The 18,680-nt window shown below is 39.0% G+C and overlaps 1 pseudogene; it reads left to right on the top strand.

Annotated features, from left to right (window-relative positions):
• The first annotated feature begins 329 nt into the window (after positions 1–329).
• Positions 330–18,680, top strand: part of LOC135532184 (ras-associating and dilute domain-containing protein-like) — a 94,273-nt pseudogene continuing 75,922 nt past the window's right edge.

The raw sequence follows: 18,680 nt of genomic DNA, 5'->3' as shown, positions 1-18,680 counted from the left end.
TGCTATGGGTCTTGTCTCTGTGTTATGTGGTTGCTATGGGTCTTGTCTCTGGGTTATGTGGTTGCTGTGGATCTTGTCTCTGTTATGTGGTTGCTGTGGGTCTTGTCTCTGTGTGGATGTTGACGCATGTCCATGTTCTCACTCACTTCGCTCGAATCGCATGATTCCTCAGGTTTATCTGATTCTTCTAGTCTGTTTGTTTCACCTGATTCACCTGATTCACCTGATTCACCTGATTCACCTGATTCAGCTTATTCCTGGTCTTTATTTGGGGAGCCACAGCTCTCCTACTCTTCTTTATGACACTAACCCTCTCCTCTTCTCTCTAGATATCAACGCCCAGGCTAGGAAGCTACAGAGGAACAGAACTAAAGGAACTCTGACACTACCTCGACCTGGGACCACCTTCTGCCGCTCCCTCAGTGAGACCAGTCTCAACCAGGTACACTACTATTATAACTACTACTACTATTATAACTATTACAACTATTATAACTATTACTACTATTACTACTATTACTACTATTATAACTATTACTACTATTATAACAATTACTACTATTATAACTATTACTGCTATTATAACTATTACTACTATTATAACTATTACTACTATTATAACTATTACTACTATTATAACTATTACTACTATTACAACTATTACTACTATTATAACTATTACTACTATTATAACTATTACTACTATTAACTATTACTACTATTATAACTATTACTGCTATTATAACTATTATAACTATTACTACTATTACTACTATTATAACTATTACTACTATTATAACTATTACTACTATTATAACTATTACTACTATTATAACTATTACTACTATTACTACTATTATAACTATTACTACTATTACAACTATTATAACTATTACTACTATTATAACTATTACTACTATTAACTATTACTACTATTATAACTATTACTACTATTATAACTATTACTACTATTATAACTATTATAACTATTACTACTATTGCTACTATTATAACTATTATAACTATTACTACTATTATAACTATTATAACTATTACTACTATTGCTACTATTATAACTATTACTACTATTATAACTATTACTATTATTATAACTATTACTACTATTATAACTACTATTATAACTATTACTATTTATAACTACTACTACTATTACTACTATTACTACTATTATAACTATTACTACTATTACAACTATTACAACTATTACTACTATTATAACTATTACTACTATTACAACTATTACTACTATTATAACTATTACTACTATTATAACTATTACTACTATTACTACTATTACTACTATTATAACTATTACTACTATTACAACTATTATAACTATTACTACTATTATAACTATTACTACTATTATAACTATTACTACTATTATAACTATTACTACTATTATACTATTATAACTATTACTACTATTATAACTATTACTACTATTATAACTATTACTACTATTATAACTATTACTACTATTATAACTATTACTACTATTACAACTATTACTACTATTATAACTATTACTACTATTACAACTATTATAACTATTATAACTATTACTACTATTATAACTATTACTACTATTATAACTATTACTACTATTATAACTATTACTACTATTACAACTATTACAACTATTATAACTATTACTACTATTATAACTATTACTACTATTATAACTATTACTACTATTATAACTATTACTACTATTATAACTATTACTACTATTACTACTATTATAACTATTACTACTATTATAACTATTACAACTATTACTACTATTATAACTATTACTACTATTACTACTGGTATAACTATTACTACTATTACTACTATTATAACTATTACTACTACTACTACTATTATAACTATTTCTACTATTATAACTATTACTACTATTATAACTATTACAACTATTATAACTACTACTACTATTATAACTATTACTACTATTATAACTATTACTACTATTACTACTATTACTACTATTACTACTATTATAAATATTACTACTATTACTACTATTATAACTATTACTACTATTATAACTATTACAACTATTACAACTATTACAACTCTTACTACTATTACTACTATTATAACTATTATAACTATTACTACTATTATAACTATTACTACGATTACTACTATAACTACTATTATAACTATTACTACTACTACTACTATTACTACTATTATAACTATTATAACTATTACTACTATTATAACTATTACAACTATTACAACTATTATAACTATTATAACTATTATAACTATTACTACTACTACTACTACTATAAATATTACTACTATTACAACTATTACTACTATTATAAATATTACTACTATTATAACCACTACTACTATTACTACTATTATAACTATTACTACTATTATAACTATTACTACTATTACTACTATTACAACTATTACTACTCGTATAACTATTACTACTATTACTACTATTATAACTATTACTACTAGTATTACTATTACTACTATTACTACTATTATAAATATTACTACTATTATAACTATTACTACTATTACAACTATTACAACTATTACTACTATTATAACTATTACTACTATTACTACTATTATAACTATTACTACTATTACTACTATTACAACTATTACTACTTTCGTATAACTATTACTACTATTACTACTATTATAACAATTACTACTAATTAGACCAGTCTCAACCAGGTACACAACTATTATAACTATTACTACTATTATAACTATTACTACTATTATAACTATTACTACTATTACAACTATTACAACTATTATAACTATTACTACTATTACTACTATTATAACAATTACTACTAATTAGACCAGTCTCAACCAGGTACACAACTATTATAACTATTACTACTATTATAACCATTATAACTATTACTACTATTGCTACTATTAAAACTATTACTACTATTATAACTATTACTACTATTATAACTATTACTACTATTACTACTATTATAACTATTACTACTATTACAACTATTATAACTATTATAACTATTACTACTATTACAACTATTACTACTATTATAACTATTACTACTATTATAACTATTACTACTATTACAACTATTACTACTATTACTACTATTATAACTATTACTACTATTACAACTATTACTACTATTACAACTATTACAACTATTACTACTATTACAACTATTACTACTATTACAACTATTACAACTATTACAACTATTACTACTATTACTACTATTATAACTATTACTACTATTACTACTATTACAAGTATTATAACTATTACTACTATTATAACTACTACTACTATTACAACTATTATAACTATTACTACTATTACTACTATTACTACTATTATAACTATTATTACGATTACTACTATTACTACTATTATAACTATTACTACTACTATAACTATTATAACTATTACTACTATTATAACTATTACTACTATTATAACTATTACTACTATTACAACTATTACTACTATTATAACTATTACAACTATTACTACTGGTATAACTATTACTACTATTACAACTATTACTACTATTACAACTATTATAACTATTACTACTATTATAACTATTACTACTATTATAACTATTACTACTATTATAACTATTACTACTATTACAACTATTACTACTATTACAACTATTACTACTATTACAACTATTACTACTATTATAACTATTACTACTATTACAACTATTACTACTATTACTACTATTACAACTATTATAACTATTATAACTATTACTACTATTACAACTATTACTACTATTACTACTATTATAACTATTACTACTATTATAACTATTACTACTATTATAACTATTACTACTATTACAACTATTACTACTATTACAACTATTACTACTATTATAACTATTACAACTATTACTACTGGTATAACTATTACTACTATTACAACTATTACTACTATTACTACTATTATAACTATTACTACTATTATAACTATTACTACTATTATAACTATTACTACTATTATAACTATTACTACTATTATAACTATTACTACTATTATACTATTATAACTATTACTACTATTACTACTATTACAACTATTACAACTATTACTACTATTACTACTATTATAACTATTACTACGATTACTACTATTACTACTATTATAACTATTACTACTACTATAACTATTATAACTATTACTACTATTACTATTACAACTATTACAACTATTACTATTATAACTATTACAACTATTACTACTATTATAACTATTACTACTATTACTACTATTACAACTATTACTACTATTATAACTATTACTACTATTACAACTATTACTACTATTATAACTATTACTACTATTACAACTATTACTACTATTATAACTATTACTACTATTACTACTATTACTACTATTACTACTATTATAACTATTACTACGATTACTACTATTACTACTATTATAACTATTACTACTACTATAACTATTATAACTATTACTACTATTACTATTATAACTATTACTACTATTATAACTATTACTACTATTACAACTATTACTACTGGTATAACTATTACTACTATTACAACTATTACTACTATTACAACTATTACTACTATTATAACTGCTACTACTATTACTACTATTATAAATATTACAACTATTACTACTACTACTACTATTATAACTATTACTACTATTATAACTATTACTACTATTATAAATATTACTACTATTATAACTATTACTACTATTCTACTACTACTAGTATAAATACTATTCTACTGTTATATGATATAACTATCCAGCTAGCTGGCTCTATTCCAGGAGCTGTACATGTTGGGTTATATGATATAACTATCCAGCTAGCTGGCTCTATTCCAGGAGCTGTACATGTTGGGTTATATGATATAACTATCCAGCTAGCTGGCTCTATTCCAGGAGCTGTACATGTTGGGTTATATGATATAACTATCCAGCTAGCTGGCTCTATTCCAGGAGCTGTACATGTTGGGTTGTATTATGTTAAATACATCCATTATAATTATTAAAACCTTTTCCAACTAATTCACTGGAGTTATTAGTTAGATACTGCTATTAATGACTGTGTATGGGCTTAAATATTATTATATTAATCAAAGCCTATATATATATATATATATATATTGTGTTATATATTGTTATTATTATTGAATGTAATTATGGAATGTGTCTGATTTAGATTGTTAAATGTTATTACATTTGTATATATGTATATGTATGTTATTATACTAATTGAAACCGATGTATCCCTTGTACTAATCAGTTGGGGGGTGCAGACGAGCCGGGCGTTACTACTCCACCCTGCCGGGACCTCTGAGGACGAGGGGGGGTCCAGGGGGGGCCACGACCAGGAGGAAGGAGGGAGAAGGGGGAGGAGTGGGGGGAGGAGGGGTGAGACATTCCCTCTACCAATCCCCTCACCTGTTGCTGCTGCAGGGATACAACAGACAGGTACCAACTACACTACCTGACTGATGCATGCTGGGATATATGAGACAGACAGACCGACAGACAGACAGACAGACAGGTACCAACTACACTACCTGACTGATGCATGCTGGGATATATGATACAGATAGACAGGTATCAACTACACTACCGGACTGATGCATGTTGGGATATATGATACAGACAGACAGGTACCAACTCTACTACCTGACTGATGCATGCTGGGATATATGATATAGATAGACCGGTACCAACTACACTACCGGACTGATGCATGCTGGGATATATGATACAGATAGACAGGTACCAACTCTACTAACGGACTGATGCATGCTGGGATATATGATACAGACAGACAGGTACCAACTCTACTACCTGACTGATGCATTCTGGGATATATGATACAGATAGACCGGTACCAACTACACTACCGGACTGATGCATGCTGGGATATATGATACAGACAGACAGACAGGTACCAACAACACTACCTGACTGATGCATGCTGGGATATATGATACAGACAGGTACCAACTACACTACCTGACTGATGCATGCTGGGATATATGATACAGACAGATAGACAGGTACCAACTACACTACCTGACTGATGCATGCTGGGATATATGATACAGATAGACCGGTACCAACTACACTACCGGACTGATGCATGCCGGGATATATGATACAGACAGACAGGTACCAACTACACTACCTGACTGATGCATGCTGGGATATATGATACAGACAGACAGACAGACAGACAGACAGACAGACAGACAGACAGACAGGTACTAAAATCTAATCCCATGTTATTCGTCACATACCCGTGTTTAGTAGATGTCATTGCGGGTGAAGTGAAATTCTTGTGTCTCCAGCTCCAACAGTGAAGTAATATCTAACAATACACACCAATCTAAACTAAAAGGAATGGAATTTAGAATATATAAATATTTGGGATGAGCGATGTCAGAGATACTATATAATAGGACCAGATACAGAATATACATATGTAATGAGTAATGCAGAGACTAAGATACTATATAATAGGACAAGATACAGAATACACATATGTAATGAGTAATGCAGAGACTAAGATACTATATAATAGGACCAGATACAGAATATACATATGTACTGAGTAATGCAGAGACTAAGATACTATATATTAGGACCAGATACAGAAAATAAATGTAATGCAAAATATATAAACATTATTATTAAAGTGGCCAGTGATTTCAAGTCTGTGTATTTAGGGCAGCAGCCTCTAATGTGCTAGTGATGGCTGTTTAACAGTCTGATGGCCTTGAGATAGAAGCTGTTTTTCAGTCTCTCGGTCCCAGCTTTGATGCACCTGTACTGACCTCGCCTTCCGGATGATAGAGGGGTGAACAGGCAGTGTCTCGGGTGGTTGATGTCCTTGATTATCTTTTTTTGGCTTTCCTGTGACATCGGGTGTTGTAGGTGTCCTGGAGGGCAGGTAGTTTGCCCCCTGATGATGCGTTGGGCAGACCGCACCGCCCTCTGGAGAGCCCTGTGGTTGCGGGCGGTGCGGTTGCCGTACCAGGCGGTGATACAGCCCAACTACACTACCCTGACTGATGCATGCTGGGATATATGATACAGACAGACAGTTGCCGTACCAGGCGGTGATACAGCCCAACTACACTACCCTGACTGATGCATGCTGGGATATATGATACAGACAGACAGTTGCCGTACCAGGCGGTGATACAGCCCAACTACACTACCTGACTGATGCATGCTGGGATATATGATAGACAGACAGACAGACAGACAGTTGCCGTACCAGGCGGTGATACAGCCCAACGACACTACCCTGACTGATGCATGCTGGGATATATGATACAGACAGACAGACAGTTGCCGTACCAGGCGGTGATACAGCCCAACTACACTACCCTGACTGATGCATGCTGGGATATATGATACAGCCCAACTACACTACCCTGACTGATGCATGCTGGGATATATGATACAGACAGGTACCAGGCGGTGATACAGCCCAACTACCCTGACTGATATTTCAGTTTGGTTTTCTCTTCGGGAACTTTCTTTCACTTTGAAGTCGTGGAGTCGGTCTGCAGTACCCTTTTAGATGTCATTTCATGGCAGAATGTGGAAGTGTTCAAGGGGCTGTGGACCTTCTACAGCCAGTTTATACTGTTTATATACAGTATATGTAATATATATTGTGTTATATGGCAGAAGGTGAAAGTGTTCAAAGGGCTGTGGACCTTCTACAGCCAGTTTATACTGTTTATATACAGTATATGTAATATATATTGTGTTATATACAGTATATTTAATATATATTGTGTTATATTCAGTATATGTAATATATATTGTGTTATATTCAGTATATAATATATATTGTGTTATATACAGTATATGTAATATATATTGTGTTATATACAGTATATAATATATATTGTGTTATATTCAGTATATGTAATATATATATTGTGTTATATACAGTATATAATATATATTGTGTTATATACAGTATATGTAATATATATTGTGTTATATACAGTATATAATATATATTGTGTTATATACAGTATATGTAATATATATTGTGTTATATACAGTATATAATATATATTGTGTTATATACAGTATATATATATATTGTGTTATATACAGTATATAATATATATTGTGTTATATACAGTATATGTAATATATATTGTGTTATATACAGTATATGTAATATATATTGTGTTATATACAGTATATGTAATATATATATATTGTTATATTCAGTATATGTGATATATATTGTGTTATATACAGTATATAATATATATTGTGTTATATTCAGTATATGTGATATATATTGTGTTATATACAGTATATAATATATATTGTGTTATATTCAGTATATGTAATATATATATTGTGTTATATACAGTATATAATATATATTGTGTTATATACAGTATATGTAATATATATTGTGTTATATACAGTATATGTAATATATATATTGTTATATTCAGTATATGTGATATATATTGTGTTATATACAGTATATAATATATATTGTGTTATATTCAGTATATGTAATATATATATTGTGTTATATACAGTATATAATATATATTGTGTTATATACAGTATATGTAATATATATTGTGTTATATACAGAGAGCAGCACACTGTGTATATATTGTGCTATATATTCCAGGACTGCCTGGTGTACCTGTTGAACAGAGAGCAGCACACTGTGTATATATTGTGCTATATATTCCAGGACTGCCTGGTGTACCTGTTGAACATAGAGCAGAACACTGTGTATATATTGTGCTATATATTCCAGGACTGCCTGGTGTACCTGTTGAACAGAGCAGCACACACACTGTGTATATATTGTGCTATATATTCCAGGACTGCCTGGTGTACCTGTTGAACACAGAGCAGCACACTGTGTATATATTGTGCTATATATTCCAGGACTGCCTGGTGTACCTGTTGAACAGAGAGCAGCACACTGTGTATATATTGTGCTATATATTCCAGGACTGCCTGGTGTACCTGTTGAACAGAGAGCAGCACACTGTGTATATATTGTGCTATATATTCCAGGACTGCCTGGTGTACCTGTTGAACAGAGAGCAGCACACTGTGTATATATTGTGCTATATATTCCAGGACTGCCTGGTGTACCTGTTGAACACAGAGCAGCACACTGTGTATATATTGTGCTATATATTCCAGGACTGCCTGGTGTACCTGTTGAACACAGAGCAGCACACTGTGTATATATTGTGCTATATATTCCAGGACTGCCTGGTGTACCTGTTGAACAGAGAGCAGCACACTGTGTATATATTGTGCTATATATTCCAGGACTGCCTGGTGTACCTGTTGAACAGAGAGCAGCACACTGTGTATATATTGTGCTATATATTCCAGGACTGCCTGGTGTACCTGTTGAACAGAGAGCAGCACACTGTGTATATATTGTGCTATATATTCCAGGACTGCCTGGTGTACCTGTTGAACAGAGAGCAGCACACTGTGTATATATTGTGCTATATATTCCAGGACTGCCTGGTGTACCTGTTGAACAGAGAGCAGCACACTGTGGGTCAGGAGACCCCGTCAGCCCGACCAAACATCTGCCTGTCCTCTCCTGACATCCTGCCACTCCACTGTCGCCTCCACCGGGTCCCTGCCCCCGTCGCCATGGCAGCACCCCCAACAACAACAACAACCCTCAGCAGCCGCCGCCGTCACCGGGACGACCGCTCCTGCGTTGCCGTGGAGCCCATCCCCCACGCGACGGTCCTGGTCAACTTCTCCCGGTGCGAGCAATCCACCCAGCCGCCACGGCGACCTTCTGTCGTTCGGAGCCCACTACATCTTCCTGTATAAGGACCCAACGGGTGCCAAACCCCTCCCCGCCCAGACGCTGGCACGCCTCCGAACCCTGGGGCAGCTGTACGAGGCTGGGGGAGGGGGTGGAGACGGAGGGTGGGACGGAGGGGGGGACCTGTAAGACATGTGGCTCGTTGTTAAAGGACAGGGGGGCGTTGTCCTCCCAAACCGGCCCCCCCGCCAGGCGCAGTTTCAAACCACACCTGGTGAAACCCCAAGGCGGGGCCGGGGGACAGGCGTTGTAACGACCATCTTGGCGGGACAGAACCAGAAGAGACGCCTACAGCTCGACTTTGAACAGGTAAATATAGGTCGTTGTAGAGGAATCAGTTAATGTATTTATCCTGTGATGTCACTTTGGAAGTCCAGGAATAGTTGCCCCAATGTTTATTCAGTTGACTTTAACTGAAATGAATCAAACTGACCTGAATCGTTTAATTCCGTCAGGCCCACGAGGACGCCCTGGTGAGCAGGATCATGTCTCTGATCGAGCCGGGCGGAGACGACCTAAGTTAGCCCCTGCCTACCTGCTGTGTCTCTGCATACAGCACTCTGCTTCCGCCTTCCCACCAGGCTGCTTCGGCAAATTGCTGCTGAAGATCGTACGATGCATACAGACCGTCTCCTGGGTGAGAGGGAGGGGCCTAGACGGGGAGGGAGGGGTTTGGAAGGGGTAGGAGAGGGAGGGGCCTAGACGGGGGGAGGGGAAGCAGTTTGGAAGGGGTAGGAGAGGGGTTTACGTTGAGGAGGGAGGGGTTTAGAAGGGGTGGGAGGGGGTTTAGGTGTAGAGGGGTGGGGGTTTAGGTGTAGAGGGGGAGGGGTTTAGGTGTAGAGGGAGGGGTTTAGGTGTAGAGGGAGGGGTTTAGGTGGAGAGGGAGGGGTTTAGGTTTTTAGGTGGAGATGGAGGGGTTTAGGTGGAGGGAGGGGTTTAGGTGTAGAGGGAGGGTTTAGGTGGAGAGGGAGAGGGGAGGGGAGTTTAGGTGGAGAGGGAGGGGGTGGAGAGGGAGGGGTTTAGGTGTAGAGGGAGGGGTTTAGGTGTAGAGGGAGGGGTTTAGGTGTAGAGGGAGGGTTTAGGTGTGGAGGGGGTTTAGGTGGAGGGGTTTAGGTGGAGAGAGGGAGGGGTTTAGGTGTAGAGGGGGGTTTAGGGGTTTAGGTGTGGAGGGGAGGGGTTTAGGTGGAGAGGAGGGGGGTTTAGGTGTAGAGGGGCATGTTATTACTTGTCCTGAGAAACAATAGACCAACTTTCATTAAGAAGTGATGGAAGCTGCTGACTCGGATCTGTTCACCTCAGACAAAAAGAACACATCCTTTGACTCAGTTGGTTGATTTGTTTCAGTAGTGCCCAGAGCACGCAGGACCTCCTGCCAGCGAACGATAATCTACAGCCTGGACGGAATTATGACTCTACAAGCCTCTCGTTCACCACAGGGGCTTATAGGAGCTGTTATGACCGAGAGGTCACACACAAGATGTGCTCCAAACATTGTGCGTTTGTGATTGCAAGGCTCACGAATACGATTATTTATTGATACTTTTGAAACGTAGTCTCGTTGTGAACGACTCTTGGCGGAATGCTTGACTGCCGTGTGATTAGGACATTCGCGAACTGCGGTATTAAATTATTATTTATTCAAACAAGTCAGTTATGAACAAATAGTTATTTACAATGACGACCTACCACGGCCAAACCCGGACGATACTGGGCCAATTGTGCGCCGCCCTATGGCACACCCAATCACGGCCGGCTGTGATACAGCCTGGAATTGAACCAGGGACTGTAGTGATGCCTCTTGCACTGAGATGCAGTGCCTTAGACCACCGCTGCACTCGGGAGACAAACGATTTGAGTTTGAGTGTGTTGAGCAGATATGTTTTGGTTCAACACAAAAGCTGTGTCCATCATAACATTCAATAATCAATTAATTGTCATTTTTTGGGCGATCAATGATCAGTTGTAAACATCTTTTTCTTCTCTATGCAGCAGGATGTATTTCTCATGACAGACTGTTGGTGGTCTGGAGTCTCTGAGTCTCTGAGTCTCTGAGTCTCTGGATTCTCTGGATTCTCTGAGTCTCTGAGTCTCTGGAGTCTCTGAGTCTCTGGATTCTCTGGATTCTCTGAGTCTCTTGAGTCTGAATCTCTGGAGTCTCTGAGTCTCTGAGTCTCTGAGTCTGGAGTCTGGAGTCTCTGAGTCTCTTGAGTCTGAATCTCTGGAGTCTCTGAGTCTCCGAGTCTCTGAGTCTGGAGTCTGGAGTCTCTGAGTCTCTGGAGTCTCTGGAGTCTCTGAGTCTCTGAGTCTTTGGAGTCTGAATCTCTGGAGTCTCTGAGTCTCTGAGTCTCTGGAGTCTGAATCTCTGGAGCCTCTGGAGTCTCTGAGTCTCTGGAGTCTGAATCTCTGGAGCCTCTGGAGTCTCTGAGTCTCTGGAGTCTGAATCTCTGGAGCCTCTGGAATCTCTGGAGTCTCTGAGTCTGGAGTCTCTGAGTCTCTGGAGTCTGAATCTCTGGAGTCTCTGAGTCTCTGAGTCTCTGAGTCTGGAGTCTGGAGTCTCTGAGTCTCTGAGCTGGAGGACGTATTAATCCTGCTGCTGAAGAATTCCTTGCTGCCGTCAGGTCAAACAAACGACTAAAATGAACGAGCCACTCGGGAAAACGAATCGTGCCTCTGTGGAGTCGGGAAAACGAATCATGACTGGAGTCGGTAAAATGATTCATGACTCTGGAGTCGGTAAAATGAATCATGACTCTGGAGGTCGGTAAAACGAATCATTCGTTTAAAAGAGTAGTTCTCAAAGCTCTAGTCGTTGACGAGTGCACGTCACCAATAATAAGGCCTTTGTTTTAAGATCATTATTCTGGTTGACTTGCTGAGGGGAATGTAGCAGATCACAGGATCTGAATGGTTTCAACTCTGATGTACTTGTGCTATAACTTCTTATCCACATGATGGGATAGACAGAGGTTAGGGTTCAGGGGTTAGACAGAGTAGAGTAGAGGTTAGGGTTCAGGGGTTAGACAGAGGTTAGGGTTCAGGGGTTAGACAGAGTAGAGGTTAGGGTTCAGGGGTTAGACAGAGTAGAGGTTAGGGTTCAGGGGATAGACAGAGTAGAGTAGAGGTTAGGGTTCAGGGGTTAGACAGAGGAGAGGTTAGGGTTCAGGGGATAGACAGAGTAGAGGTTAGGGTTCAGGGGATAGACAGAGGAGAGGGTTCAGGGGTTAGACAGAGGTTAGGGTTCAGGGTTTAGACAGAGGAGAGGTTAGGGTTCAGGGGATAGACAGAGTAGAGGTTAGGGTTCAGGGGTTAGACAGAGTAGAGGTTAGGGTTCAGGGGATAGACAGAGTAGAGTAGAGGTTAGGGTTCAGGGGTTAGACAGAGTAGAGGTTAGGGTTCAGGGGATAGACAGAGTAGAGGTTAGGGTTCAGGGGTTAGACAGAGTAGAGGTTAGGGTTCAGGGGATAGACAGAGGAGAGGGTTCAGGGGTTAGACAGAGGTTAGGGTTCAGGGTTTAGACAGAGGAGAGGTTAGGGTTCAGGGGATAGACAGAGTAGAGGTTAGGGTTCAGGGGTTAGACAGAGTAGAGGTTAGGGTTCAGGGGATAGACAGAGTAGAGGTTAGGGTTCAGGGGTTAGACAGAGTAGAGGTTAGGGTTCAGGGGATAGACAGAGTAGAGGTTAGGGTTCAGGGGTTAGACAGAGTAGAGGTTAGGGTTCAGGGGATAGACAGAGTAGAGTAGAGGTTAGGGTTCAGGGGTTAGACAGAGTAGAGTAGAGGTTAGGGTTCAGGGGTTAGACAGAGTAGAGGTTAGGGTTCAGGGTTTAGACAGAGGAGAGTAAAGGTTAGGGTTCAGGGGTTAGACAGAGGAGAGTAGAGGTTAGGGTTCAGGGGTTAGACAGAGTAGAGTAGAGGTTAGGGTTCAGGGTTTAGACAGAGGAGAGGTTAGGGTTCAGGGGATAGACAGAGTAGAGTAGAGGTTAGGGTTCAGGGGTTAGACAGAGTAGAGGTTAGGGTTCAGGGGATAGACAGAGTAGAGTAGAGGTTAGGGTTCAGGGTTTAGACAGAGGAGAGGTTAGGGTTCAGGGTTAGACAGAGTAGAGGTTAGGGTTCAGGGGTTAGACAGAGTAGAGTAGAGGTTAGGGTTCAGGGGTTAGACAGAGGAGAGGTTAGGGTTCAGGGGTTAGACAGAGTAGAGGTTAGGGTTCAGGGTTAGACAGAGTTTAGGGTTCAGGGTTTAGACAGAGGAGAGTAGAGGTTAGGGTTCAGGGTTAGACAGAGTAGAGGTTAGGGTTCAGGGTTTAGACAGAGTAGAGTAGAGGTTAGGGTTCAGGGGTTAGACAGAGTAGAGGTTAGGGTTCAGGGTTTAGACAGAGGAGAGTAGAGGTTAGGGTTCAGGGTTAGACAGAGTAGAGTAGAGGTTAGGGTTCAGGGCTTAGACAGAGTAAAATAGAGGTTAGAGTTCAGGGTTCAGGTGTTAGACAGAGTAGAGTAGGGGTTAGGTTAGTCAGAGAGAGGGTTAGGGTTCAGGGGTTAGACAGAGAGAGGGTTAGGGTTCAGGGGTTAAACAGAGAGAGGGTTCAGGGGTTAGACAGAGAGAGGGTGTGTTATAGTCACCTACAGTGTCTCTGAGCTAACAACAGTCATCTCTCCTGTGTTATAGTCACCTACAGTGTTAGTGAGCTAGCAGCTAGCAACAACCTTCTCTCCTGTGTTATAGTCACCTACAGTGTTAGTGAGCTAGCAGCTAGCAGCTAGCAACATCCTTCTCTCCTGTGTTATAGTCACCTACAGTGTTAGTGAGCTAGCAGCTAGCAGCCGGCTTCTCTCCTGTGTTATAGTCACCTACAGTGTTAGTGAGCTAGCAGCTAGCAGCATCCTTCTCTCCTGTGTTATAGTCACCTACAGTGTTAGTGAGCTAGCAGCATCCTTCTCTCCTGTGTTATAGTCACCTACAGTGTTAGTGAGCTAGTAGCAGCTAGGGCCTTCTCTCCTGTGTTATAGTCACCTACAGTGTTAGTGAGCTAGCAGCTAGCAGCAGGCTTCTCTCCTGTGTTATAGTCACCTACAGTGTTAGTGAGCTAGCAGCTAGCAGCATCCTTCTCTCCTGTGTTATAGTCACCTACAGCGTTAGTGAGCTAGCAGCTAGCAGCAGGCTTCTCTCCTGTGTTATAGTCACCTACAGTGTTAGTGAGCTAGCAGCTAGCAGCAGGCTTCTCTCCTGTGTTATAGTCACCTACAGTGTTAGTGAGCTAGCAGCTAGCAACAGCCTTCTCTCCAGTGTTATAGTCACCTACAGTGTTAGTGAGCTAGCAGCTAGCATCAGTCATCTCTCCTGTGTTATAGTCACCTACAGTGTTAGTGAGCTAGCAGCTAGCAGCTAGCAGCAGCCTTCTCTCCAGTGTTATAGTCACCTACAGTGTTAGTGAGCTAGCAGCTAGCATCAGTCATCTCTCCTGTGTTATAGTCACCTACAGTGTTAGTGAGCTAGCAGCTAGCAGCATCCTTCTCTCCTGTGTTATAGTCACCTACAGTGTTAGTGAGCTAGCAGCTAGCAGCAGGCTTCTCTCCTGTGTTATAGTCACCTACAGTGTTAGTGAGCTAGCAGCTAGCAGCATCCTTCTCTCCTGTGTTATAGTCACCTACAGTGTTAGTGAGCTAGCAGCTAGCAGCAGGCTTCTCTCCTGTGTTATAGTCACCTACAGTGTTAGTGAGCTAGCAGCTAGCAGCAGGCTTCTCTCCTGTGTTATAGTCACCTACAGTGTTAGTGAGCTAGCAGCTAGCAACAACCTTCTCTCCTGTGTTATAGTCACCTACAGTGTTAGTGAGCTAGCAGCTAGCAACAGCCTCTCTCCAGTGTTGTAGTCACCTACAGTGTTAGTGAGCTAGCAGCTAGCATCAGTCATCTCTCCTGTGTTATAGTCACCTACAGTGTTAGTGAGCTAGCAGCTAGCAGCATCCTTCTCTCCTGTGTTATAGTCACCTACAGTGTTAGTGAGCTAGCAGCTAGCAGCAGCCTTCTCTCCGGTGTTAGTCACCTACAGTGTTAGTGAGCTAGCAGCTAGCAACAACCTTCTCTCCTGTGTTATAGTCACCTACAGTGTTCGTGAGCTAGCAGCTAGCAGCAGCCTTCTCTCCAGTGGTATAGTCACCTACAGTGTTAGTGAGCTAGCAGCAGGCTTCTCTCCTGTGTTATAGTCACCTACAGTGTTAGTGAGCTAGCAGCTAGCAACAGCCTTCTCTCCAGTGTTATAGTCACCTACAGTGTTAGTGAGCTAGCAGCTAGCAGCAGGCTTCTCTCCTGTGTTATAGTCACCTACAGTGTTAGTGAGCTAGCAGCATCCTTCTCTCCGGTGTTATAGTCACCCACAGTGTTAGTGAGCTAGCAACTAGCAGCTAGCAGCAGCCTTCTCTCCAGTGTTATAGTCACCTACAGTGTTAGTGAGCTAGCAGCTAGCAACAGCCTTCTCTCCAGTGTTATAGTCACCTACAGTGTTAGTGAGCTAGCAGCTAGCAGCAGCCTTCTCTCCTGTGTTATAGTCACCTACAGTGTTAGTGAGCTAGCAGCTAGCAGCAGGCTTCTCTCCTGTGTTATAGTCACCTACAGTGTTAGTGAGCTAGCAGCTAGCAACAGCCTTCTCTCCTGTGTTATAGTCACCTACAGTGTTAGTGAGCTAGCAGCTAGCAACAGCCTTCTCTCCAGTGTTATAGTCACCTACAGTGTTAGTCTCTCCAGTGTTATAGTCACCTACAGTGTTAGTGAGCTAGCAGCTAGCAGCAGCCTTCTCTCCGGTGTTATAGTCACCTACAGTGTTAGTGAGCTAGAGCTAGCAGCAGCCTTCTCTCCAGTGTTATAGTCACCTACAGTGTTAGTGAGCTTAGCAGCTAGCAGCATCCTTCTCTCCTGTGTTATAGTCACCTACAGTGTTAGTGAGCTAGCAGCTAGCAGCAGCCTTCTCTCCTGTGTTATAGTCACCTACAGTGTTAGTGAGCTAGCAGCTGCAGCAGCCTTCTCTCCAGTGTTATAGTCACCTACAGTGTTAGTGAGCTAGCAGCTAGCAGCTAGCAGCATCTCTCCAGTGTTATAGTCACCTAGGGAACAGGTCCCTGGTCTAAAAATAGTGCACTATCTGGGTATAGGGTTCATTTAGGTGCACCCTAAGTCTATTGTATTAAACGAATGATGTCGTGGTTTAATGATTGTTGATGTTTTTTTGTCCGATGAGCCAACTGATTAATTATGCAGATCTCATTGAGAGGTCAGAGACAACAGAACAAACAATCCAATGTCAATTTAAAATGTCTTCCTTCTCGGACACCTTTTAATGAGGCTTTGATATCGGATGCCTAAAAAGGATAGAGATAAGAGAGAACCTAGAATTTTAGAGCTATCAACCTTCTTAATGTGGATTCTTACTAAGACCTTAGAGAAGGCTGACATCTGATATCATGGATCACTTAGAGAAGGCTGACATCTGATATCATGGATCACTTAGAGAAGGCTGACATCTGATATCATGGATCACTTAGAGAAGGCTGACATCTGATATCATGGGTCACTTAGAGAAGGCTGACATCTGATATCATGGATCACTTAGAGAAGGCTGACATCTGATATCATGGATCACTTAGAGAAGGCTGATATCATGGATCACTTAGAGAAGGCTGACATCTGATATCATGGATCACTTAGAGAAGGCTGATATCTGATATCATGGATCACTTAGAGAAGGCTGATATCTGATATCATGGATCACTTAGAGAAGGCTGATATCATGGATCACTTAGAGAAGGCTGACATCTGATATCATGGATCACTTAGAGAAGGCTGACATCTGATATCATGGATCACTTAGAGAAGGCTGACATCTGATATCATGGATCACTTAGAGAAGGCTGATATCATGGATCACTTAGAGAAGGCTGACATCTGATATCATGGATCACTTAGAGAAGGCTGATATCTGATATCATGGATCACTTAGAGAAGGCTGACATCTGATATCATGGATCACTTAGAGAAGGCTGATATCATGGATCACTTAGAGAAGGCTGACATCTGATATCATGGATCACTTAGAGAAGGCTGACATCTGATATCATGGATCACTTAGAGAAGGCTGACATCTGATATCATGGATCACTTAGAGAAGGCTGATATCTGATATCATGGATCACTTAGAGAAGGCTGACATCTGATATCATGGATCACTTAGAGAAGGCTGATATCATGGATCACTTAGAGAAGGCTGATATCTGATATCATGGATCACTTAGAGAAGGCTGACATCTGATATCATGGATCACTTAGAGAAGGCTGACATCTGATATCATGGATCACTTAGAGAAGGCTGACATCTGATATCATGGATCACTTAGAGAAGGCTGACATCTGATATCATGGATCACTTAGAGAAGGCTGATATCTGATATCATGGATCACTTAGAGAAGGCTGATATCTGATATCATGGATCACTTAGAGAAGGCAGATATCATGGATCACTTAGAGAAGGCTGACATCTGATATCATGGATCACTTAGAGAAGGCTGATATCATGGATCACTTAGAGAAGGCTGATATCTGATATCATGGATCACTTAGAGAAGGCTGATATCATGGATCACTTAGAGAAGGCTGATATCATGGATCACTTAGAGAAGGCTGATATCATGGATCACTTAGAGAAGGCTGATATCATGGATCACTTAGAGAAGACTGACATCTGATATCATGGATCACTTAGAGAAGGCTGACATCT

The sequence above is a fragment of the Oncorhynchus masou genome, unplaced genomic scaffold (genome assembly GCF_036934945.1).
Source record: "Oncorhynchus masou masou isolate Uvic2021 unplaced genomic scaffold, UVic_Omas_1.1 unplaced_scaffold_1760, whole genome shotgun sequence".
Classification (NCBI taxonomy): Eukaryota; Metazoa; Chordata; class Actinopteri; order Salmoniformes; family Salmonidae; genus Oncorhynchus; species Oncorhynchus masou.
Note: the sequence above shows the minus strand (reverse complement) of the source record. Positions and strands in the feature narration are given on the sequence as shown.